At 49.6% G+C, this 26,412-nt stretch overlaps 1 pseudogene across 1 annotated transcript in view; it reads left to right on the top strand.

Moving 5' to 3' along the window:
- Positions 1-4,570: 4,570 nt before the first annotated feature.
- The window catches only part of LOC309864166 (piggyBac transposable element-derived protein 5 pseudogene), a 36,712-nt pseudogene continuing 14,870 nt past the window's right edge, over positions 4,571-26,412 (top strand). Inside the window, exons 1-2 of the transcript XR_014316695.1 lie at positions 4,571-4,581; positions 5,480-5,679. The product of XR_014316695.1 is annotated as a piggyBac transposable element-derived protein 5 pseudogene (transcript). The remainder of the gene's footprint in view (positions 4,582-5,479; positions 5,680-26,412) is intronic.

The following is a 26,412-nucleotide window of genomic DNA, read 5'->3' as shown; positions in this document are numbered from 1 at the left end:
AGTCCCTATGAAGTTACCACAGCTTGACCCTGTGCCATGTGGTTACTGCTCCTAGGGCACAACTGATCATCTACATCCCTTGGCATGCCAAGCCACAGGCCTTTTGAGGACCATTTAAAGAAAGAAAATAAACTGGATATTATATGAAAATCTCAGATAAGGAAAAAAAAAGAAAAAAGAAAAAGAGAAACCCTACCAGCATCAAACCAAGCAGAATGGAGGGGTGGCAAATTGGATGACCTCAGAATACTTTTATAAGAAGTGTAGCATGCAAATCAATCTTGAGAAAGGAGAACAAAGCTGGAGGTATCAGTTTCTTGGATTTAAAGATATACTACAAAGTTATAGTAATCAAAACAGTAGGGTACTGGGAGAAAATATACGCATAAATCAACGGAAACAGGATAGAGAGCCCAGAAATAAATCCACAATTATATGATCTATTAATCTTTGACAAAGGAGGCAAGTATATGTAACAGAAGAAAGTCTCCTCAAAAACAGTGTTGGGAAAACTGGAGAGCCATTTGCAAAAGAATGAAACTAGACCACATTCTTTTACCATACACGTAAAGAAACTCAAAATGGATCAAAGATCTAAATGTGAAGTGTGAGGTGTGCCTGTCTTGCTCAGCCTTTACAGCATGTGACTCTTATTCTTGAGGCTGTGAGTTTAGGTCCCACATTCAGTGTAAAGCTTACTTAAAAAAAAAAATTAAATGAATAAATGAGAGCCCTGAAACCACAAAACTCCTAAAAGACAATAAGCAGTAATCACTTGGAGATTGGTTTTAGCAACATTATTTGTGGGTATGTCTGCTTAGGCAAGGGAAACAAGAACAAAAATAAATTATTAAGACTACAACAAAATAAAAAGCTTTTGCACAGTAAGGGAAACCTGCAACAAAACCAAAAGGGAACCTACAGAATGGGAGAAGACAGTGGTGAATGATAAATAAAATAAAGAATTAATAACCAAAATATGTAAAGAACACACACACACACACACACACACACACCAAACCCCAAAAAAAACCCAAACCCCAACATATAATCCAATTGAAAAATGGGCAGAGGACTTAATAGACATTTTTCCAAAAAATACATACAGACACCCAATAGACATGTGAAAAGATGCTCAATATCACTCATCATCAGGAAAATAAAATCAAACCCAGAGGGAGATCTATCACCTTATACTTGTCAGAATGGCTAGTATTAAAAAGACAAGAAAGAACAAGTGTTGGCCAGGATGTGGAGAAAAAGGAACCTCTGTACATTTTTAGTGGGAATGTAAATTGGTGCAACAACTGTGGAAAACAGTATGGAGGTTCCTCAAAAAATTAAAAATAGATTTACCATATGCTTTAGTAATTCTAGTACTTGATATTTACCCAAAGGAAATAAAAACACTTGATTCAAAAAGATATATGCCCTCCTAGGTTTTCTGCAGCACTATTTATAATAGCCAGTATATGGAAGCAGTTTATCAGTAGATGAATGGGTAAAGATATGGTGTATATAGATATATAATGGAATATTATCCAGCTATAAAAAAGAATGAGATCTTGCTATTTGTGACAATATGGCTGGATCTAGAAGGTATTAGGTTAAGAGAAATAAGTCAGACGGAGAAAGGCAAATACCGTATGATTTCACTTCCTTTTTTTTTCTTTTTAAGATTTTATTTATTTATTTGAAAGAGAGAGAGATCACAAGTAGGCAGAGAGACAGGCAGAGAGGCAGGTGAAGCAGGGTCCCCACCGAGCAGAGAGCCCGACTCAGGGCTCGATTCCAGGAACATGGTATCATGACCTGAACCAAAGGCAGAGGCTTTAACCCACTAAGCCACCCAGGGGCCCCTGTAATTTCATGTCTATATGGAATATAAAAAAATAAACAAGTGAACAGACAAAAAAAAAAAAACAGAAATAGACTCTTAAATACAAAGAACAAACTGGTGGTTATGGGAGGGAAGGTGGATGGGGGATGGGTGAAATAGGTGAAGGGGATTAAGAGGTACAAATTTCCTGTTATAAAATAAATAAAATAATTTCCTGTTCTCATCTGGAGATGAAAAGTACAGCATTGGGAATACAGCCAATGATATTATAATAAGTTTATATGGTGACATAATGATATACTTACTGTGGTGATCACTGAGTAATGTATAGAATTGTCAAATTACTATGTTGTACACCTGAAACTAATTTAACATTGAATGTCAGCTATATGTCTAATAATAAGTTTTTAAGTGCAGCATGACAAAAGCTCTGGGTGGCTCAGAGGAACATATTGTGAGAAAAATCTGGGCACTGAAATCTCTCAGTTAGAAAGTAAATAAAATTAGTGAGATTCTTAATGTGAGGTTTAGAAAAACGTTAACCAAAAATTTTAACTTTTATTTTATGTATGCATTCAGGCCATATGTAATAAAAATCTGTCTAAATACTTACCAAAGAGCTTTTTGAATACATTTAAATTAAAATATTAATGAAAAGAAAACATTGTATCATAGTTTGAATGGTAGCATTTTTTGTTTCTTATTAAACTATACCAGGAAAGGAGGCCAAGACTCAATGAAATATGGCTATTATCCCCAGTTTCACAAGAGCATGAACCTCTCTGGCTTAACAAAGCCTAAGGAATCTACTACAGAAATGGGTTGTTCTTACTACCCTGGAGCCTTTTGTGCAGACTATGAACCAAAAGCTCAATATTAATCTTAAAATTAATTATATTACAAAATTGTATTATTTGGAAGATGTGTTTAAATGACTCAAAGTTAAAAGATCTCAGTATAATGCTGGTTCTATAATTATCCTCCCAGAAAACATTACTTGTAAAACTTAATGATGTAGAACCATAATCATAGCATCTAGTAGGAGGTGGCCAAGCAGATGGGAAAGTTTTTTGGTTTTTGTTTTCCAGTTGTTTTCTTCCCTTTCCTCCCCTCCTTTCACAAGGAGAATCAGCCACCTGTTTTTAAAGGCTGAAGTATTTTTACTGTTCTTGGTCGGAAACATTTGTTTAAACAAAGTAGCACTTGGTTGCTAAACCCTTGATTCTAAATGGACATAGCCATCTCATTTTTGTTGGGCCAGGGTTTGGATAACAATTTGATTTCCCAGTCTGTTTCTTTTGTGACCATATAATCCTCTCCCAGTGTTGCATGCTCTGTGAGCTACAAGCACTTGAGAGCTCATAAGCACAAAGACTCTAAGGTTTCTTTGGGATGAGCACCATACAAATGCAGATTTGGCACAATGGAAGACTGATTCCATCCTTGTAACTGTTACTACTCTACTTCCTGCTTCCTCTGGGTAGCAAAGCAAGCCACTGTTTTTAAAATACACACTTTAGCTGCTGACTTTTTCATTGGCTGCCTGGAGAAGAGAAGGAGTTCTTGCCTATGTATTTCAGTGTTTTGATCCCTTTCAATTATTTTTTAAAATATATGTCATTAAATTTTACAGGAGTATTACAGAATTCCTAATTGCAGAATTTGAACTTGAGCTACACAATCTTACTTTTCGTCTTTAATCTATGTGTCAATGACCTTTTTAAGTCTGATTACCTGTATGAACTCTCTTCAGAATCTTTCCCTGGTTAACACAGTATAGAGAAGTGCTGGAAACCAGTTCTTTTCTGTGACACAATTCTTCCAACGGAGTTGAAATGCTTTGCAAACAATTTCACGTATATCAGCCAATTCTTAGACAAATCAATGTCATGTGAATCCTTTCCTTTTTATATATCATCTTTCAGTGATGATCAGGAATTCATGCTGGTACAGAGACTCTGGTTTGGGAGGAGGAAACAGGGGCTTGCGAGGGGAGGGCGAGAGCAGAAGCTGCTCACCTGCTGTTAGAACGACCTTAGCTGGTGGTACCAACATCTTCACCCTTTATGCATCTGCATCCTTTATGCATGAAATAGCAATATGCCTTTCCCTTTCGTGTAATCCTTATTTAGTTAATACCCAGTAGGATTTGCAAGCCCTTCACATCTCTGTGGATTTATTTTATTTCAGAGTGCAAGTGACTTTATGGCCCAATTACCATCATTGTGACTTATTGCATTATTGTGGGAGGGAGAGAGGAGCAAGAAACGCCTGGTCACGTGTATCGTCATCAATGAAATGAGTGCCACGCACTCCTGGCCAAGGCAGAGGGATGGATGAAACCTTTCTGATCTATTGTTTATCAGAACACTGAAGCCTGGGTGATTGTGCTGTACTTTAACAGACAAGTGTGTCAAATGTATGGGTGAAGATGTTGCAGTGGTGGTGTTAGAGTAATTAATATTTGGAAGGTAATGAATATTTTGAGTTTAAAGATGTCAAAGGTCAAAGACGGAAGGAATGACTAAGATCGGATGTTGACCCCCTCAAATTACAGGGCTACTGAAGCAAGACTGAGTCACCACCTGACCCCAGGAATGAACCAGCGAGGAGGGCTCCTTATTATAGCAAGGCTCCCGGAAGCCAGATAGCCCTTGTGCTTGCAAGAGCTCAAGGCACAGCCGGCTGTGGAGCACCGAAGCAGCAGCAGCCACAGCTGCCACGGGAATCATGACCCTCAGGCCCTGCGCCTACCTGGAATTTCCGCAGCGCCTGGTTCAGAACCACCGGGGCGGACAGCTCCCCGCCGCCGCCGGCGCCTACTGCGGAAGGGGACCGAGAGCGCGGGCTTCACGCTCCGTGAGCCGGCTGGGGCGGCGGGAAGACCGGCTGCGTCCCCCCCAACCCCCGACACCCACTCGGTTCCTCCCTTCCCCCTGCGGGGCTGCGCGGGGCCTGCGGGTGGCCGTCCCGGGCCACACGTCCGCAGGCGAGGAAGCCACCGGCCGCCCTCCCCCCTGCCGCCACTGCCGCCGCAGCTGCTCTCCTCGCCCCGCTCGGCCGAGGGATGTGGGGCGTGCCCCGCGCGGGCCCCGCCCCGGCCTGCTCCCCATTGGCCGGCGGGCGGGCCGGAGGTGCGAGGAGGCGGGTCCGTCTCTGGCGGCTCGCGCCCGGGAAGGTCCGCTAGGGAGCGCGGGGTGCGGCCGGAGGGCGCGCGGGGACGCAGCGGGCGCCGAGGAGACGCAGCGGCGGCGGGAGCGGCGGCGCCTGGGCCGGCCGCAGCCCCTGCCTCCCGCCCTCGCGCCCTGCGTCCCTCCGCGGCCTGCAGCCTGCGGCGCCCGAGCTCCGAGGGCGCTTCCTCGGGCGCTGGGCCCGAGGCGGCCAAGACGGCGGGCCGGCCGGGCGTGGGGCGGCAGGCGCTGTGATGCGGGCTGCGCTGGTGGGGGGCGGCGGGCCCGGTGCCCGGCGCGTGCGGCTGGGAGGCGCTCTGGGGGGCGGGCGCGCGGGCGGCGGCCGGGGCCATGGCCCAGGGCCGCGGGAGCGCGCGGAGGAGGGCGCCGGCGCTGCTCAAGGCGGCCGTCCTGCGCCACGAGAGCCTGCACATCTGGGACGTAGTGTTCGGCGATACTTCTGGGACAGCGGCGGGAACGCGTTCTACAGCACGTCGGCCGCCTCGCGCTCCTCCTCCGCTGCCTCCTCGGACGTTGAACACGAGCGCCCCGGCCCCCCGCTGCCTCCCGACGCCCCCGAAGGGCAGGAGTCCGACGAGGACGAGGCCAGCGCGGGTTGGAGTGCCACGCTGCGGGACCGCCCGCCCCCGCGCTTCGTGGACACTGGCGGTAAGGCGCGGCCCGCGGGGGCGGGGGCTGCCTGGAGAGGCGTGAGCGCGGGGCTGGGAGAACTCCAGACGCTCCGCGGGCCGGCTGCTTGAGGGCGGCTTTTCGGTCAGCACACAGATGGGGCCCTGGCAGCGGGGATTTGAAGTGCGAGAATCAATCTGGTTGCGTGGTGGTGGTTGGTGGGGGCCGCTCTGACTTCCCCGCGGATGGAGAGGATGAGGGGGAGGCCCAGGTGGCACCCTGCCGCTGGCAAGGACCCAAGGGGGGGGGTCTTCCCTCCCTTGCTGGGAGTGTCCAACCCAGTCACACCTGTGGGGTTGCTCGTTAGGGGTGCATTTGAGTTAGGTTCCTAAAGCCCGATGCAGCTTGTGTGTGTGTGTGTGTGTGTGTGTGTGTGTGTGTCTGTGTCTGTGTGTGTTTGTTGCGGGTGGGGGGGTACGTAAATCGTTTTGTGTGGATGGCCCCAGAGCAGCGTTACCCAGGTGCCAGGGGTGGGGCAGCCAGCCTTTGGAGGGAGGCCTAGTGCGAGCCGGGCCGTCCTCACTGGCTCGTGTTTTCTCCAGTGAATCTGACCAACTTTGTCCATCCCTTTCAGGATCACTTGCTGAGAGCAGAGAAGAGTGAGAGGACCAGTTATCAGCGTTAAGCTGTCTTCTCTCACTCCAGAAGGCACTTGTGTGTTCTGCTTACCGACACGGTCATGGTCAAGCCCCTGATATCTGGAGGTCGAAGGCCTGCTGGTGGTTGTGGCTGCTTGAAATCCTCCTTTACTGCCTACTTTTTGGGAAGGTAATTCTGACACGTCTCTGCTTAGCCTGCAGAAGCTCTGCAGCCTCTGCCCTCTGGGAGAGGTGGAGACCAGCCAGCAGTCCCACCTGTCCCCTGATGCTTTCTGTTCCTTGCTCGACAGCCTACTGTGGCAGGCCCTTGTTTCTGCACACCATTTTCTTGTGTTGAAGAGTGTGCAACCAGTGTTGTGGAGGACCAGGGAGTGGCCATACTGGACCCAATGCCGCTCTCCCTGTGGCTCTCCATGATTGTTGTTCAACCATAAGAGGGCAGGCCAAAGGGAACCCTGGCTGGTGCCTGGGCTAGGATCTGGACCTTGTGCCACAGCCTGCTGGTAGGCTGATTGGGTTGGCTGGACTCTCTCAGCAGGGAGTGGTCTGCAGACCTCCCACAGACAGGCTGCAGTGTGGACACCCTGAGATACAGCTGGGCTCTAGGGTCCGAGTCAACTGTGCTGTGTTTTGGAATGGGTGAATTTAACATATTCTCATTTAGGCTTCAGTTCAGAGTTTGGGAATTTTGAAAGTCACATCACCCTGCATAATCCTTTTAAAGCCCATACATTTCCCAGAATGTCATAAGGGTTTCCAGCCCCAGATGGCTGTTTTCCATTCAATTAGCTCTTTAAGAATTGTACATACCCAGAGCTCTGGTTTGGCAGACTTGATGCTGTGAGTGCTGTGATCCAGTTTTTGATCTTGGAACATGAGAGACATGTCCTCTTGTTTCCCTCCCTCTCTGGGGAAAATAGGGGAATCGTGTTAGCTTAAGCCTGGTTATGACTAAGAGCCCATGAGTGTTGGTCTGAGAAGGATGAGCGCACCTAAATACATTTTCAAGCAATATTATGTTTCTCAGTAACCTATACTTGGGAGAAATTCTGCATCAGAGCAATTTAGTCTAGCCACTGTGGCACTTAAATGGTCATGAAGTTCAGGATCATTTGTCATTTAGCATCAGGTTCAAATTCTGCTTCCTTTGGATGTGCACTGAGCTCACATCTGGACCTGAGAATCACAGGCAGGCAGGTGCTTTAACCAAAGACATTTAGTGGTTATTGGATGGTATTTATACCCAATTTTGTTTTCTGGTTTTTTGTGGAAGCTTGCTTTTAAAATCCAGCCCTAATGAAGAATTTCCTTTTCTTCTTGAAACAGTCTTTCCCTGTGGGAAATTCGGGGTGGTGGCGGAAGGGTGAGGTGGATGGTTTATTAAGCATGAGTTCAGATGGCCTGGAACAATGGGATATGATTTATGGGGCCTGGAAATAGATGCCGGGCAGAGAAAACCATTGTGCCCCGCGGTGGGGGGAGGAGAGATGGATGGGTTTGGTAAGAGTGAGAGCTGCACCCTGGCCAGTCTGAGAGCAGAGAGGCTCAGGCTCTGAGGTTTATTAAAGTGTCAAATATAACCCCACTTTAGGAAGGCAGCTTGGGCCTGTCTTCCATCTTTGTTCCCTGGTTCACTGACAGACGTCAGCGGGCCGGTGGGGTAGGAAAGGGTGGCAAACAAGATGGTGGCATTTGGATCTGTGATCAACCCTCGAATAGGAAAATCCGTAGCAGAAATGGCTGTTGCTGCTAGAAGCAGATGAGGAAAGCAAAGGACTTACGGAACAGGTTTCATGCCTTCCTTCTGCTGCAAAAGCGTGTGTGTGTGTGTGTGTGTGTGTGTAGATAAGTGAATGTGTATGTGTGCATAGGTGTCTTACACATAAATATGTATTGCTTGTGCTGGATTGGGCTGGTTGGGGATTTTGGTTTTGGTTTTAAATTAGAGATCACAGGTGCTGTTTAGGAGTCCCGCTGATGCCCTAGAGTCCCTGCGCCGGAGAGAGGCATCGGCACTGGGCACCCCTGAGCTTGGATCTGCATCTGGAGTGCAGGAGGGAGGCACCTGGTGCCCAGCTGAGGGGAGGAGGGCAGGGAGGCAGAGGTGTTTCTGTGGTTCAGGTTGAGACTAGTCCACGAACAGCTCTTCTAGTCTTCCAGTCTTCCCAGATTCTTCCTTCTGTTCTGTCCACACATTTAGCTTCCTGGATCAGGTGCTCCAGAAGTGCAGCCAGCAGATAGGAGTGGAGGTACCCTCTCCCTCTCCCCCTTCCCTCTCCTCCCTGGCTTCTGGTTGTGCCTGGAGATATGGGCCCCCTTGAGGTGATTTAAATACAAAGACCATGCTTGCCCTGCTGCCTCTTAAACCCTGTCTGAAGGGAGGGTCAGCTTGGAAGCTGGAGATGCGTGCTGGGACCCCAGGGTCCAGAACCTTCTCCTGATCAGACTTACAGCTCTCCCTCTAAAATAACCCCTTCAAGCTGTCAGCCTCACCTGCCCACTGTGTAAATAACTGACACAGCAGCACAGCAGGCGGGCTCACTCCTTGGAAGCAGCACGAAATTCAGGACGCGCTGGTTTCTGGGCTTCTGCCCTTCTCATTTCCCATTCTGAGCAGTCTTGTGACTCGTTTCCTCTGAGGAGGCAAAGGAACAGGCAGATTCCCAGATGCTCAGGGGCCCCTCTGTGTTTGGCTTTGTCGGTGGTTCCTTTGCCATGGCTGTCTGCAATGTGAGCTGTTTGCTTTTTCTCTTAGAGGCTGGACATCCTAAGAGTTTTTTTTTTTTTTTCTGTGTACCATGTCAGCAACCCTCGGTAATCATTCAGCAGGGAGGTGTGACCTTGAGAAGCTGAAGACGACCGTAGGCCTTAGGAAATTAACACGGTTAAATGTTTTATCTTAGGGTTTGTTGTTGGTTTACTCGGCTTAAAGTCTTTTTTGACTGAGAAGTAAGAGGAGAAACATCTTAAAGCTAGAGTTAAATGTATATGCTTGTAATGGGTTTGTGAGCTGAGGTACCTGGGCCCTCGTCATTGGTGTCCACGGTGAGCCACTGCTCCCAGCTTTAGCTCTGTATGGCATTCGGTGGCTCCGGGAGGAGCTGGGCGTCTGGGCAAGCGACAGGGTATGCCTTATGCAGTGCTCCCTAATAGTCAGCCACGTGCCCCTACCACACAGAATTCAGAGAAGGGAGCTTCCTGGAGGTGGTGTCCAGGCTGTGGGCATGACAGTGACCACAACCAGCGGGCCCCGGTCATAGTGTTCCGTTTCATAATCACGCCAAAGCTCTGCGAGTCCTCCGAGAGAGCCGCGATCACCTCCACTTCACAGAGAAACATGGTTTCGTCTGAGGCGATGAGATTACCTGGGGAAGTGGTAGCCTTCTCTCGAGGGAGACTTGATTAATCAGGGAAGGTCGTGCCTTTTTAGTTTTTTTTTTCTTTACAGCATCTGAAAACTTTTGCTGTCAGAAATACTTTCGTATTTTTACAGGGAATTGCTTTACAGGGTCTTTTTCTCAGGGCGTACGCAGTTCAGTGAGATCTAATGCATGTATGGATTTGGATTTGTGTAACCAATCTGCACAGTCGGATAAGAGACAGGAAATCTGCAATGTTATCTCTTTATTTAATCTGTCTCAGCCACTGTGATGAGCGTCGATAGAGCGCTTCTGCAGGCAGCAGGGCTCTGAATCCATGGGGAATCTGGGAGTTGTGTGGGGTCTGGTACTCAGTTTTATTTTATTTATTTAAAGATTTTATTTATTTTATTTGACAGATAGAGATCACAAGTAGGCAGAGAGGCAGGCAGAGAGAGGGACGAGGAAGCAGACTCCCTGCTGAGCAGAGAGCCCGATGCGGGGCTCGATCCCAGGACCCTGAGATCATGACCTGAGCCGAAGGCAGAGGCTTTAACCCACTGAACCACCCAGGCACCCCTGATACTCAGTTTTAGAGTTGAAAACTCACCTTTATTTTTAAGAAGTGTGATTGTGTATTTTTTCTTATTAATAAGTAATATATGTACATTTTAGGGAAAAATGATAAAATTTTAAGAAATCCCATAACCCCTCATGACCTTAGCTAATCATAGTTAATCATATTGAGTATATTCTTCATATATCTTAGGTGTCAGCTTGTTGGGTGACCTGCTCTTTAATTGTAATTAATATATTGTCGTCGTTTTCCATTTACATTTTTAAATGTCGATTTTAATGAGTCCGCGGTATCACACAGTTTCCTCTGGGTCCGTGTTGTTGCTGCCTCCCTCTTGTATTTGTTCTGCTGTGATAAATATTCTTGAAACCTAAGTCTGTGTGCACATCTGTAGCACAATCCTTAGCAGAAAATGACCGAAGCAGAATTGAATCAAGGACCCACTGTAAGGTTTTTGGTGTCTGTGGTGAAATAGGTCTCCATAAACATATCTACAATGCTCCTGCCGGCTGTGCACCGAAATCCTTAGAAAGTCATGCTCGGAGGACCTGCTCCAGTGTGTGATTCCTGCCCGCCGGGGCTCTTAGAGGACCGTTGCCTTTGGTAAAGCTTGCTGAGGTGTAATACACACACACAGCACATGAGTCCTAGCATGCGGCACGCTGTGTGTAACTACTACCCAGATGAGGATCAGGAACATTCTGAGCACACCAGAGGTTCCCTCCTGCTCCTTCCCAGTCAGTCACTCCCTGCCCCCTGCTTCTCTTCCATTACCAGCGATCAAGTTTGCCTGTTACCTTGCTCTGGTGGTTCGGTTCCTCAGGACATCTGTGGATTCCTTCTTGTTGTCGCGTATATGGCATCTTAAATTTCATTATCGTCTGTTGTCTTCCATCACGTAGGTACTGTAGTCGGTTATCCGTTCTCCTGTTAATGGTCTTTTACATGGCATCCAGTTTGGGGCTTCCGAGGATAAGCTGCTTTAGACATTCTTGTGGTTTTGATGGACAGATACATTTCCCTTGATCATGTAAACCTAGGAAAAGGTTTTACAGGTCCTAGATTAGATGCGGGTCTCCCCTGTCGACCTCGTGGACTGGGTGATGTTTTGCTGAGGCCTGTCTTGTGCATGGCCAGATGTTGGCCACCTCCATTTGGCCTCTCCCCACCAAATGCCCAGTGGCGCCCTTTCCTCCAATTACATCAACCAAACGTTTCTCCAGGCATTGCCATATGTCCCCTGGGGAGCCAAATCACCTGCAGCTGAGAACAACTGCTTAATTTTTTAAAAATTTATTTTAAATTTATTTTTTGAAAAGATTTTATGTATTTATTTGAGAGGGAGGGGATAAGCAGAGGGAGAGGGAGAAGCCAACTCCCTGTTGAGTAGGGATCCCGGTGCAGGCCTGGATCCCAGGACCTTAGGATCATGACCTGAGCCGAAGGCAGATGCTTCACCAACTGAATCCCCTGGTGCTCTGAGAACCCCTGCTTCAGTACATGCTGCCACACTGTGTTCCAGTTCATCCAGCTGCCAGCGATGTGCGGGACATGCCATGTGTTAATTCAGCAACATACTGAACCCTGCTGGGATAAAATGATGAGTGAGACCTGTCTCCTGGGGTCCAGCAGGAGAGACAAAGTAAAGACAAGGAGAAAGAGCCTCTGGGAAGCAGTGGGATCAACGTTAACAGGGATTTATATGGAATTCTGGGGAGGGTCACCTGGTCCAGCGGGGTTGGGGAGGAGGTGGCCCCTCGGATGGAGGTGGCCCCCTGAGCTGCTTCTGGAAGCAGAGATAATGATTACTCAGGTGAAGAGGAAGGAACAGGGCATCTCCAACACAGGCAAAGGCCAGGAGGAGAGAGAAGGTATGCCACTCTGCCCAGGGGCGAACCCACCCTTTTCCTACCCTGAGCATCCCGACCCGAGGCCTTATATACGAAAATGTCCTGAAACGCAATATGATGTCCTTGTTACCACAGCACAAGTAACTGTAGCTGGGATCCAAGGTCCCATGTTCAGGTGCAGATACAGATGTTTCCGGCGTTTCCTGGCGCCCACAGGGAGGGGAATGTGGTCGGCTCGGTGAGATCTATGAACTTAGGATGGAATCTCTGGAGAAGCCCTGAGCTCTGCCCTCGAAAGAAGGAAGAGGGAAAGGGAAAAACTCAATTTCTGTTGGCGGAAAGAGGCACGGTGTTGTCTCGGGGTGGGAGGGATGTCGTACTAAAAGGATAACAGGCTCTGAAAACTCCCTGTAATGTGATGATGATGTTCTGCCCTGACTGGCACGTGGTGCAGAGAGCCCCTCTCCCCTTTTTGAGTTTCAGAAAAAACTTATTACAAAAGTAGGAACCCCAGGCAATAGTTAGCTGTGTGTTTAATAAGCCACTTTACTAAAAAGTTTAGAACTGCAAATCTTGACACTCTCACTGCGACAGACTCACTCCTTGGCCAGGATATTGGAAACTTCATCTGCTTCCATTTCCAGCTTCTAGGCTCGTGGACACCCCCACCCCATCCCCATTTCTTCTGTGGAAGAGGAGCGATCTTTTACAAATATAGGCTAATCTGATGATTCCCCGCTTAAACCTTCATGTAGCTTCTGGCTGAAACCAAAGGGAATTCCAGAGTCCTTCGCAAGGCCTCCAATGCCGACAGCTGCTCCGCAGCCTTCCTTTCCAGTGTCCCCTTAGTCCCCTGTCCTGCTGTCTGCACATAATCTATTCATTTCCGCCTTCATGCCTATGGGGTCCATACCTGGAATGTTCTTCATGGCAGGCTCTGCTTGTTAGTTTGGTCTTGATTCAGATGTCACTGCCTTACCCCATCCCTCTTTGCTGCCACATTTGCTAATATGTTTCCTTTGTGGGATGAGATGCTGGATGTCTTGGTCACAGTTAGGACACGGTGAGTCCTCTATGTTTGTTGAATAAAGAAACTAACAGAAGACCAGATGAACACACAGCTAGATTGTCAGAAATGAGGATGGAATCAGCACCAATGGAGAAATGTCTAAACGTTTTCTACATCCCAAATAGTGGAAGAGAGGTTGGACCACTCTTGAGGGAACGGATTCCCTACTAGGAAGGCAGCGAAGCAAGTCTGGGATGTGTTTTACAGGTTTTCTGTCCTGCATAGAAAACTGAACTTGGCCTCGGAGGAACTCTACAATCTTGGGCTTCTGCAGCCTCCCCACTTCCTAAGAGCTAGAGACCCCCAGACAGGAGTCTATTAGAAATCTGAAGGGAAGCCAGCCTCTTGTACCCTTTTATCTGTTTAACAAGTGCTTGTGTGTCCTGTAATATGTGCATATAGTGTTCTAAGAACTTCGTTTTTTAAAAAGATTTTATTTATATATTTGAGAGAGAGAGAGAGGGCAGGAAGTGAAGAGGGAGGGAGAGGGACATGCAGACTCCTCGCTGAGCAAGGAGCCTAACACGGCCCTCTCCCAGGACTATGAGATCATGACCTAAGCTGAAATCAGATGCTTACCCACTGAGCCACCCAGGTGCCTCTAAACACTTTGTAACGTGTGTGCTCCTCAAAACAATCTTGTGATGTATTGTTATCCTCATTTTTAGTATAAGGAAACTGAGTCACCGATTGGTCAAGTGATCTCGGGTGAAAGAGTTCCTTTGATTAGGGCTCGAGGAAACCCCATCCTTACGGCGTGAATGTGGAACACAGTATATCTGTTCAGATCTGCTACTTAATGGTATTTCCCTTGTGAGGGGCCCTAGAAGGCCAGTGTCATTCTCCAGATCTGTCTGACCTGCTGCCTCTCTTCCTGGTGGCGGCACCTCGTTACTCAGCACCCTTTGTAGTGAGACGGGGCCGCTGCCTGGATTCAGCGCGGTGGAAAATGAGCCCAAGGGTGGGCTCCACTCTCAGGCCTGGCCGCGGGGAGGCCCCTGGGAGCCACACGTCAGGGATATTGGGGGCCGGCAGGCAAAACGACCTCGTATCGAAATAACCATTTGAAGAAAAGCTGCTCCTGCATCAGCCACAGCTCTCAGGGATTAAAGGCTTGTCAGCCAGAAATGAACTTCTTCCCCCGTTGGTTCTTGGTACGTTTGGTGGGGGGTGTTAGAGGAGCCGGGTTTGCAGACACAGACGCTGAAGAAAAGCGGATTCCTCCAGGGAAGTGGATTCAGAGCAGTAGGGCCCACGCGGCATTGCTGCGTGGGGACTCCTGAGGGACTATGAGGGAAGACAACCCAGAGGATAAAAATCGATTCCCTGTCTCCTTGCTGCGACATTCCCACGGTGATTTTGGGAGTGGCCAGGGAAGGGTGCGGGGAAGCCACGTGCATCCTGTGCTCTGGAGATGGGTGCTGAACCGCACGTCAGTGGTTTGAGGCTGTAGACAGTTTGGAAGGGGCTAGGGGGTCAGTTTATGGCTGGAGAGGACCTGGGGCAGGAGGCCTGGGCTGTGTGTGGGCTCCCCCTGTGACTTTGCACCAAGGGGCTCCTTCCCAGGGTTCTGAAGGTCAGGAAAGATGTGCGGGGAAGCCCAGAGCTGCTGGCTCATTCTGGGGAGCTTTATCTTTCTTCCTTTAAACTCCCTCTGTCCCGTGTGGCCAAAATGCACATGATGGCTTTTGTGCTACTTAGGAGATTTTCAGACCTTTGCAGCAACCAGGAACCTTAAAGAGGGCAAACCCAGGGTACCTATATGAGGCAGGGGAAAGCAGGCGCTGTCTTTGAAGTTGGGAGTGGGAGGGCCCCAGAGCCCCCCACCCCACCCCAGGGTGCTTCCACACCCCATCCTGCTCAGTTCCTCATTCTCTAATGTGAAGGACCTTTGGCTGGGACCTGGGTCAGGAGGGGAGAGAGGCCTCTGAGAGGCACCCAGTCCTTTTCTGAGATGGTGAAGAGGACACTGATAAGTCAATGAGATTCTGGTGTTTCAAAGCCACCCAAAAGTGTCTATGGCAAAGTGATTAAAAATTGAATTATTTTGGGGCTTCCTGGGTGCCTCAGTTGGTTAAGCATCTGCCTTCGGTTCAGGTCATGGTCTCAGGGTCCTGGGATCGAGCCCCAAATCGGGCTTCCTGCTCAGTGGGAGAGTCTGCTTGTCCCTCTGCATATGTGCTCTGTCTCAACAAATCACAATTTTTTTTTTAAATTTTAAAGATTTTAAATTTTATTATTTTGGATGGAACTGGAATGGGAGGACACCTGTTTCCTTCTTTAGGAAACTGTTACAAAAAGAAGATCATGGATTGGGAGAGAGGATGATTTTCTAGGAAGAAAAAAGGTAAATAAGTGTAATTGCCTAAAAGTGGTGACAGCCTTGCTTGTAGATGTTCCTCCTGCATTTTGGGAAGTTGGAGAATCCGTAATACTTTCAATTAAAGTTTTCCTGAGAATCCCCAGGTGACTTTGGGGGTGGGGGGCATTGTCCTTTGTGAAGATTTTGAGCTTCTGTGAGTGAGCAGACCTCCACTCCAGAGTGACATAAAAAGCAATCTGCACCTCCTTCCTGATTTGTCTGTAATGAAACTTGCTTTTCTCAGGTCCCAGCATTCGAGGCAGATAAATATGTTCCCTTTCATTGGCTCTTACTCATACTTCAGCAAGATTTCCCATGTGCTTTCCTTGGCTGGCTGGGAAACTGGACCACAATTTATGGGATCTTAGGGGACAGGCGCATAGAATTCCAGTGGGATCCCAGAACAGAAACTAATTGGAGATTAGAGACCATTGTGGTGTGAAGCTTTTCTTTGAGATCAAAAGAGGTGCATGTTATGCAAATATTAGCAAGTGTAAGTTCACACTGTCTATTGAAAATTTATAGACTCATTATGGTCACGAAGGCAGGAAGATAAGTAGATTTTGGGAAAGATGCAGGTAAATTCAGGGAGGTGGCAAATTACCCCAGGGAAAGTAGAATGGCTAAAGAGTATGGCCCACACTTTTTTTTTTTTTAAGATTTTATTTATTTGCCAGAGATAGAGAGAGAGAGTACACACAAGCAGGCAGAGAGGCAGGCAGAGGCAGCGAGAGAAGCAGGCTTTCCGCCGAGCAAGGAGCCCGATGTGGAACTCGATCCCAGGACCTTGGAATCATGACCCGAGCCGAAGGCAGCGGCTTAACCAACTGAGCCACCCAGGCATCCCTGGCCCCAACTTTTTTTTTTTTTTTTAAGATTTTATTTATTTATTTGACAGAGAAAAATCACAAGTAGATGGAGAGGCAGTCAGAGAGAGAGAGAGGGAAGCAGGCTCCCTGCCGAGCAGAGAGCCCGATGCGGGACTCGATCCCAGGACCCTGAGATCATGACCTGAGCCGAAGGCAGCAGCTTAACCCACTGAGCCACCCAGGCGCCCCCTGGCCCAAACTTTTTAAAAAGATTTTATTCACTTATTTGACACACAGAGAGCCAGAAAGCACAAGTTGGGGGAATGGCAGAGGGAGAAGGAGAAGCAGGCTCAGGGGAGCTGAGCAGGGAGGCAAATGTGTGGGACTCCATCCCAGGAGCCTGGGATCATGACCTGAGCTGAAGAAAGACACTTAACTAACTGAGCCACCCAGGCGCCCCCTGGCTCCAACTTCCAAAGATGGTGTATGAGATACCTTTGGTAGGAAGGAATGAAGATCAGCAACTGTCCTTGATTCTGCTTCTCAGGAAGGCATTGTGATGTGGTGCCCAGAACTTTGGAGACAGACACACGCTTGGTGCCCTCCGGCTCTGCCCCTAAAGCAACACCTTCCAGAGGGCAGCTGCAGGCACCGGGTGGCGTCACACAGGGTCAGACCCGGGAGGCACTCAGCCATGTACCCCTTCCACCATCCTGCTGGGGTTAAAAAAATTACCTATATATATATAAAAAAAAAAAGAACCAGAATAGTGGGAATGAATGAAAGATAAAAGTTTCCTATGTAGTAGTGGTAGTTCTCTTGTAGTACTTTTTCTCTCTCTCTCTCTTGTTTTTTTTTTTTTTCTTTCTTGGTTTGTTTTCTGGGGAAGGGGCCTGCCATGTGGGTTTTCAGTCAATGATGTTCCCTGACTTAAGTCCTACCGCCCCCCTCAAGGGGGTGGGCTCTGAGGAAACTTTTTTTTTTTTTCAGGCTTTTGTTCTCTGGCGGTTTTTTGTTTGTTCACTTTTTTTTCTCACTTTGACCGCTTTTGATGGTTTTTGTAGTTTTAGAGGAAAACAAACTGCACCCTGATCTCCCTCTCAGAGAGAAGCCTCAGTCTGGCTGCAGAGCCCAAATAAATTCCCCCTTGGCCACTGGCAGAGCAGGTTCCAAGTCGCTGTGCCTGGGGATGGAGGACCTTTTGCTTGTACCCCAAAGCACGGCAGCAGCAGCTTTGGGCACCTCTAGACCGCTAGAGAGGTTCCAAGCAGCAATCGCACACTGAGATTTTCCCGCTGGCCCGGGCTGGGAGTGCCCGGTCTTTCTGGGTCTAAGAGCGCCCACCTTACATGCACCAATTTCAGGGAAGGCAGAGGTTCGCGCGCGGGTCTCAGGCTCTGAGAATGGGGCACAGGTCCGAGAGCACCAGGCTGGGCCTTCGTGCACCTCTCTGGGGCGAGAGTTTGGTGCAGGCTCTGAAAAAAGGGCGTGTATCAAAGGGCACCAGCTGGGCCTTTATACCTCTCTCAGGGGAGTATCTCAGGCTCTATAGCAGGACTCTTGCATTGTGCCGCCTGGTGTGGCTCCCATCCCCTCACAGGAAACGGACCCCATGCATTCTCCTTGCGCTGGCAGCTTAGGGACCAAGAGCTGGTTTCTCTGCCGCACTCTCTCTGCCTCAGTGCCAAGGGAGGCTGTCCTGGGACCAGGGACTTAAGCCCCTGTCCCTAGCCGCCCCGATTCCCACAATTTCCCCAGAGATGCTTTGCTCTTTTGGAGTGCTTTCAACCAGTCTCCGAGTTAATGCTGGTCCCCAGACGCAGGGTACTCTGGCTTGTATTGGGGTATTACTTTCCAACTGGTTGCCTCTGGTAGCTCCCTCCCCCTTTTGTTTATCTTCTGATATCAGTTCACAGTTCCCACTCCGCTTTACCTGCCCACTGGCTTCTTCTCCCCCTGTAGAGATCCAGACGTGTATAATTCTGATCTCAGGCTGATTTCATGGGTGATTGGAGTTCATGGATGATTGGTAGGTAATCTGCTCATTTTGGGGTACAAGTTGAAAAGACGCCTCCTACTTCCGTGCCATTTTGTCCCCCCTCTTAACTTTTTTTTTTTTTTTTAATTTTATTTGACAGCACAAGTAGAGGGAGAGGATGAAAGAGAAGCAGGATCTGCACTGAGCATGGAGCCAGATGCAGGGCTGGATCCCAGGACCCTGGACAGATGCTGCACTGAGGGAGCCACCCAGACACCCTTTTAGACCTAGGATACAGGTAGGAGAAGCAAGCCAGGGGTTCCTTGGCCCAACACTAATGACCATGGCTCAGACAAATCCATCTTCCACTTCAGGCTTCCAGATACTCTGCGAAGGAGACATTCCCCTTCCTGTCCCTGAATGCTCTGCCAGTTCAAGGCAGATCCATGTTTCTGAGGGTTCCTCTTTGGTCATTCTGTCAGGGACAGCCAAGAGGGCTCCAAGCCTGTGTGGACCCCAGGCCTGGGGATCCCAGCCCTGAACTCTTTCCTCTGCCCTTGATGACCCCAGAATAGATCAATTCAGCAACTGTCAATCCATGCCAGGCCAGGGAACAAACACAGCAGTACACAAGATCAACTCGCCTTGGTCCCAGGAGCCTGGATTCCCCAAGGAGGGCTTCACCTGGTCTCTGAAGGGGATTCCAGGGGTTCCAAGATGGCCATGGGTGGAGCCCACCAGGTAGAGAGGCCCCTGGAGAGTGTCCACTGGCACTGAGCAGACGGAAGATCCCCTCAGGCCTTCCCTCGCGGCTCCACTGTGCCCTGGGGAGAGAAAAGGGCCAGCCACACCGCACCGGGGCCGCAGCTCGGCCGCCCAGGAGCTGCAGCGGGCCTAGCCTGGAGCTCAAGCAGCGGCAGGGAGGCCGGGACTGGGCGGGGGACTGGGGTCCTGGAGTCAGCAGAAGAGCAGCGGGAACCAGCAGGGGGCGCAGCCAGCCCCCTCACCGGACAGGACAGAACAGGAGGCTGGGTGAGGGCGTAGGGTTTGCAGAGAGGCCTGCACTGTTGTTTGCAGCACCCCACCCGCCGCAGTGCGCTCCCGCACCTGCCTGCCCCTCCCACCGCCTTCTGTGGGCCCAGCAAACTCACTGCGCAAGTAGCGCCTCCCGGGGAGGCAGGGGTTCTGGGCTGGCGGGGCAAGGCGCGGGGGAGTGCATCGGTGCCCCGCTGACTCAGGTACTGAGGGGCTGGGGAGGGGTAGGGGCGCTAGGCAGAGAGGGAGACTGGGGCCCTGCTGCCCGCTGCCACCTGCTTCTTCGTCCAAGGGAGCGGGAGGGGGGCCTGGCGGACAGGTTCCTGGCGGCCTGGTGCTCCTACGCCCCATAGCCCTTGCCCCACAGCCCTTGCTCCACTTCTCGGTATCCAGGGAACCCGTGGGGCCCTACTGACATCAAGGGGCCCAGCACCACTGGGCTCCTCTGGACCCCGGAGAGACGCCTGTGCTGATAGGCTTCTTTTCCAGAACTTGATGGAAAATTTTGTCCCTCAGAATCGCCGGGCTCCCCAGCCTGAGAGGCGCTGGCTCTGCCCGCGCAGCCTGGGCCCCACTGGGCCCCCTCCACCTCAAGTGCCTTTTACCCAGGAGCCCCAGGATACCATTTTTTCTGGCCCATGGACCCCTTTCCCCCACCCCCACCCCCACACCTCTACTTTGGGCCTGCAACCACCCTGGGATCACTTCCATCTCCGGCCCCCTACCCCACAGGTCCTTGTCCACCTCCAGGCCTGACCCCTGGCCCCTCTCACCTCTGGAGTTACTGAAACCCTTCCACTTGGGGGCCACTGGCATCTGTGATCCCAGACTCCCGGGACTCCCCTCCACCTTGGAGCTCCCTACCCTGTTTCCTCTAGGAACTGCTGTGCCTAGAGCACCGAAACCCCACATTCTCAAGCCAGCTGTCTTTGGGCCAAGGACTCAGGTATCCTCAGGGACCCTCCTTTCCGGGGCACATACTCCTCTCTGTGCAGGAGAGACCAGAGAGCAGGCTTGGGGATCCTTCACTCCAGCTGGATGGAGGGGCAGAAGCTGGGGTGTGTGTGAGGGGGTGCTCACAGGTTGCCTCCCTGGGTAAGGAGCTTCCAGGTGGAAACTTCAGAGTGAGGCTATGATGTGGAAGCCTCAGGAAGCACTGGCTGCACAGACTCCAGGCTCCTGGCTTGGGCAGTGGACATTTAGTGGCCAGAGCCCTACAGGACCAACCCCGTCCAAACCCACCCCACCATGGCCGGCTTTTTTGTCTTGAATTTGCACAGCAACATTTTCTCCAGTATGAAATTGAAAGCTTTGCTTTGGAAAGTTTTGTGTCCAGGAGGCTCCTGGGCATTCACTTACTTTATTTCCGGAGGCTAGTTGAGGAGGGTGGAGTCTTTGGGACCTTAACAGCAGGTCTCCTGATCCTTCCTGACTTCCTTTTTTTTTTTTTTTTGATTTATTTATTTGAGAGAGAGAGATAAACAGCACACCACAGAACACATGCAGGCACAGGTGAATGGACCTGTGCCAAAACAAAGAGTCAGATGCTCAACCAGCTGCAACCACCCCCCCCCCCGTCCACCTTTTACAGGTGGGTTACATCTACACACTGTTAGGTGCTTTGCCTGGACCCGGCTAGTCTTACAGCAGTCCTAGGACACTGTCTCTTGCCCAGTGTCTCTGGTCAGTACCAACCCATGCCTCAAGTGTGGGAATGACTTCTTCCTGACTCCTTTTTTTTTTTTTAAGATTTTTTATTTTATTTTATTTATTTGACAGAGATAGATCACAAGTAGGCAGAGAGGCAGGCGGAGAGAGAGAGAGGAGGAAGCAGGCTCGCTGCTGAGCAGAGAGCCTGATGCGGGACTCGATCCCAGGACCCTGAGATCATGACCTGAGCCGAAGGCAGCGGCTTAACCCACTGAGCCACCCAGGCGCCCTTCCTGACTCCTTCTTAACTCCCTGTCCAGCCTGGGTTGCCCACCCCCCTCCAGGCTGTCCGAGTTGTATATATTGGATCTCTGTAGATAGTGGGCACCATCAGATCCTCACCTGTCGTGGCTGGCACAACAAATCAACCAGGAACATGAGGGTAAGAGGATGAAGAAAAGAACTCGAGAAGCAAAGAGATGGGGGGCAGGAGGAGCACTGAGGAGGATGTCCAACAGTGCTAAGTTTATTCAAAGCCTTAAGGCCATATATATAGTGACATTACATCTGTGTTTAGTTAAGCAACTATGGTTCCTCATGACGCCAAATGGCTGATGCCAGTACAAATACAGCAAACCTGAAAGTAAATTATGGGTTGTACTAAGGCAGCAAGGACCAGCAACAAACTTTTTAGACCAACCGAATTGTTCTCATTTGTTTAGTAAGCGTGTGGGAAGTCACGTAGGCGAGCGCACAACACATAGCACAGACTCTTGCCCAGTGCTACTGAACTTTTCCCGTCCTAAACCTTTTGTTAGGTTATTTGGACTTTAAAGGAGGCACAAGTCAGGGTCTGGTTTGGTTCTCGTCTCAAGCCTTATTGCGGCCTCCCACACTCACCGAAATGAGAACATGGCTCAGGGTTATGGAGTGAATATACTCTTTAGGAAACATTAAAGGACATAGCATAACTGGTCCGGGGTCACCCAGCCTGTGAGAGGCATGGGTGAGATTCAGACTGCACTGGGTGCCACAGCCATTTTCAGCTCACCTTAGTGTCCAACCTGGTCCCAGAAGGTTCCTGCTCAGGACTTTGCTTTGTGCTGAGCTGGGCTTGCTTCCTGCCTTTGAAGCCATTTTCACAGTGTATCCCCAGCCCACCCTCTCACATTGAGCATCAGTGCTGCCTTGGCTGGCCTCTGTTGATCGTGCCATTCCTCTCAATCCCTCTGTTACCCCTCCGGCCCACTGTCCTACTGCCCTCTGTCCGGTGGGCCAAGTTCTGAGTTTCTTGCCTGCACTTCCTCTTAACTGTGCTCTGTTGAAATCCTCTCTAACAGGGAAGACCTGCTTATCAGAGCAGCTTGATTTGGAATCCATCTCCCCTGGAGGTCAGAGCTTCTGACCATCATTTCCCCAGCCTCAGCACTGGGGATGCCTGCCCAGCCTATTCTGGGTGCTCGTGGAGCTCTGGGATCTTGGAGAAGATTTGCCATGAAAATAAGCATTTATACATAACACGGAAGAGAAGATTTGAGGAAATTGAGTGGGTGTCATCTGGTAATGTTTGTGTTAGGATGGTTCTGAAATTTCTGGGCCCTAAGTTACCAAGAACCCTAGGTTGCCCAGCTGGAAGGACCTCAGATAGATCAGCTGGGCTCCTCACCTCATTTGACAGATGGGAAGTTGAGGCCCAGAGCTTAGTGCCACAGAGCAGGAGTGAGGAGAGATGTTAGTGACAGGAAGAAACCATAGGGTAAGCACAAAGTGGCTGAGCCTGGGCTTTGTTTATGCAAATGAGTTGCTAAAACAGTGGGCCTGAGGCTGCTGACTCTATCTAGTGGCCAGCAAGAAGTAACACCAGCCCACACCTTCTGAGGTTTAACTCATGCCAGGAATGATTCTCAATGTTTTATTCGTGGGCACCTGGGTGGCTCAGTTGTTCAGCTGAGGTTATGCTCCCAGGGTGCAGGGATCTCATCCTCACCAGGCTTCCTGCTCAGTGGGAAGCCTGCTTCTCCCTTTCACACTCCCCCTGTGTGTGTTCCCTCTCACCCTGTCTCTCTCTCTCTGTCAAATAAATAATAAAATCTTAAAACAAGGGCGCCTGGGTGGCTCAGTGGGTTAAGCTGCTGCCTTCGGCTCAGGTCATGATCTCAGGGTTCTGGGATCGGGTTCTGGGATTGAGTCCCGCATCGGGCTCTCTGCTCAGCAGGGAGCCTGCTTCCTCCTCTCTCTCTGCCTGCCTCTCTGCCTACTTGTGATCTCTCTCTGCCAAATAAATAAATAAAATCTTTAAATTAAAAAAAATCTTAAAACAAGAACAACAACACCAAAATGCTTTATTTGCCTTAGGAGATAGGGTCTGTTATGGCTACCATTTTAATGCATGGAAATATGGGCACAGGGGAGCTAAAGGAGTCCAAGGTCACACAGCTTGCAAGTGGAGAAGCCAAGATTTGAACCCTGGGCAGCCTGCCTGCAGAAACTGTATTATTTTTTCCCCTTGTGTATGTCATTTTTAAAAACCTTTCCCTGAATTCTAACAGAGATGTGTAAACATTGTTAAGCATGTAGTTTATTGATCATCACAAAGCTTAGGTTCTGAAGCATTGCAGCAAGCTGGGGTGGGCTTTGATGTCAGAACTGGTTGGAATCCAGTTTCTGGTGCTGCATGATCTTAGGTGACTTACTCAGCCTCAGTTTCTGCACTGAGTTTGGCAGCCTTGTGATGAGTAGAGCGTGTGACAGTGCCTGGCGAGTGTTTAATAAATGGTTTTCTCTTCTTAATAATGAAAATTCTAAGTTGTGTTGGTTTTGTTAAGCAGTCCGAATACCTTCCTCATCGGTCAGTTGCCTGTCAGTCGCCTTGTAGGTACTTGTGATGAGTCACTTTGGTAAGTCACTATATATAGCTGAAACATTTGGGGGTAGTTGGGGGACACCACCCCCCTGCCCCCACTGCCCCTGCATTGAAAGTCTGTAATTTAAAATGTTCCACCTGTGCCTTTTTTTTTTTTAAACATAACCACTTTGGGACAGTGAAAGTTATATGTCTTCTCCTTAGGGTTGTGACGGAGCCTTTGGGGACCTGCAACAGCTTACTTCCAGTTTCTGTCTGGCATACTGATGGGCCAGAACTTATTTTAACAACATTCCATCACATTCCAGGCACCTGGAAGGAGGAATATGTTGAACTTCTCGGAAATTATTTTTTGGAACTGTTTTTATCCTGAGGAATAACCCATTAAAAATTGAATGACCATTATGGTGGACGTTTCCACTCTACATAATGCAAACTGAAAAACTCGTTGTTTTCAGCTGCTTCTGCAGCAGTGGGAAGAGCAAGCCTGTGGGAGTCCTCCCCAGGTTGGCCCCAGCACAGAGCTGCATCATTCTACACACCCCTCATGCCTTGTCTCCTTGTCTGTGAGGTGGTAATGATGGTGCAGGGAGCTCCAGGGGTTGTCGTGAAGGTTACAGAGATGGGGGGTGTAAACTTTGAACAGTGTGCCCCACATAAAATGCAGATCTGGTGAGCAGAGGCAGCTGCTCACATTAATTGTTGATGCCAAGGCACTGGAGTTCCACAACAGCCTATGCCTTTCTTTCCTGGTCCTTTTTGTCTCAGCCACCACCTTAGAGAAAGTGACTCAGCAAGGCTGGTGCTTGTGGAGCCCTCTACAAAGCCAGCTAATTCACATGGGCGATGCCCTGGAGATAAGGGGGTTTTCCTGGGTGGTAGGACGCCATTTCAGAGGCTTAACTAGCCGGTTTCTCCTAACTGGTCCTGTCCTCCAGGGTCAAGATGAAGGCCTGCCAGGAGACTGGTGGTCTCACCAGAGTTTTCCACTGGAAGCATGAAGGACCCCATGGAGCCTTGTGCAGAATGACATGGGTGTTGGGGGGAGAACAGGGGGGACATCGCCTGTACCATCATGGGCAGGTCACTATATCTGGCTCACGCCGGCTTTCTTCCCATCTGGGAAATGGCAGAAGACCATGCTTTTTCACAGGAGGGATGAGGGTTTAGGGAGGTATTTGATGACTGTGTTCGGGCTGCATGAGTAACAGAGTTGACGGAGGGGCCTTGGAGTCACAGACTTGGGTTCAGGCCCCTGCTGCTGCCACATAAATGTAGATCGCTTGGGTAAGCCATGGACCTCAGTGTCCTCCTCTGTGCACTGTGGATAATACCTAGCATGTAGGTCTGTGAGGGGTACAAAATAGAAGGCCATATTAGGAGCTTAGAGCAGAGCCTGGTACTCACTAGATTGTAGTTTTATGGAGATACTCTGGCATCACTGGTGTTGCAGACCTGGTCCTACCCTCTGGAAACTTTGGCTGTGTGACAGATGGCTTATGAGGCCGTGGCTGACAGAAAGAAGTGGTGTCTGTCTTTTCTTAAGATTAAGGGTACAGAGGGGTGCCTGGTGGCTCAGTCGTTGAAGCATCCAACTCTTGGTTTCAGCTAAGGTCATGATCTCAGGGTGGTGGGATTGAGCCCTGAGGTGTGCTCTGCTCTCAGTGTAGAATCTGCTGGAGGTTCTATCTCCCTGTATTTGTGTGTGTGTGCTCTCTCTGTATCTCTCTCTCTGTGTATCTCTCCCTAAAATAAATGAAGCTGTAAAAATAAATAAATACATACATGCATAAGTTAATTAATTATGGGTACAGAAATCAGTGATGGAGCTGGGCTGATGGGACGCTTGGCAGCAAAGACAGGTGCACCCTGCTTGAAGGCTCGGGGGTAGCTGCGGTGTCACCAGTGGTGATGGGGGTGTGAGGAAGTTGCCTCGTGCAGCATCCAGAGAGGAACTTAGATGGGGGGGTTCCAGGGAGTAAATGCCCATGGGTAGGAAGCATCTTCAGATGAATGTCAGAGGGTGTCCTCATGGATGGGGAGGCACCCTTTCTCCCTGAAGCTGCCCACGAGTGGAGGTGTGCCTGCTGGGGACATAACTAAATCATTGGGGTTTAGCCTCCTAAGCTGTTAATTTATGAAGATGTGGCCAAGACCTTGTCTCACTGCTTTTTAAAGAGAAGTAAATTAAACTGTTGTTTGGGATGGTGTTGTCTTCCAAAGGCTCATTCAGAGTCAGTGGCAGAGCTGCTGTGGGCTTTCCAACTTGTCTTGAAAGCCTGGTCCAGGCAAGGGTGAGGGATATTCCCATCTCTTGGGGTCTCTTGCCCTCTCTGTTTATGGCAGAACGTGGTTTTGTGACTGATAAATAAACAGGCATCCTGTGCAGATCCTTCATCTCTTCGTGTGGCTGCCGTAGAGGAAATTCCCATTCACTGGGCACAGACTGTGGCTGGACGGGCGGTGTGGCGGGGCTCTCACTGAGCATTCTCCTTTCACGTAATCCCCGACCAGATATGAATTTTGTGGTGTTGCCACTTTCCTGCTGGCCAGGAGGGAAG

The sequence above is a fragment of the Mustela nivalis genome, assembly GCF_964662115.1.
Source record: "Mustela nivalis genome assembly, chromosome: 5".
In the NCBI taxonomy this organism is placed as follows: Eukaryota; Metazoa; Chordata; class Mammalia; order Carnivora; family Mustelidae; genus Mustela; species Mustela nivalis.
The sequence above is the reverse complement of the archived record's forward strand: the minus strand, read 5'-3'. Positions and strand labels throughout refer to the sequence as shown.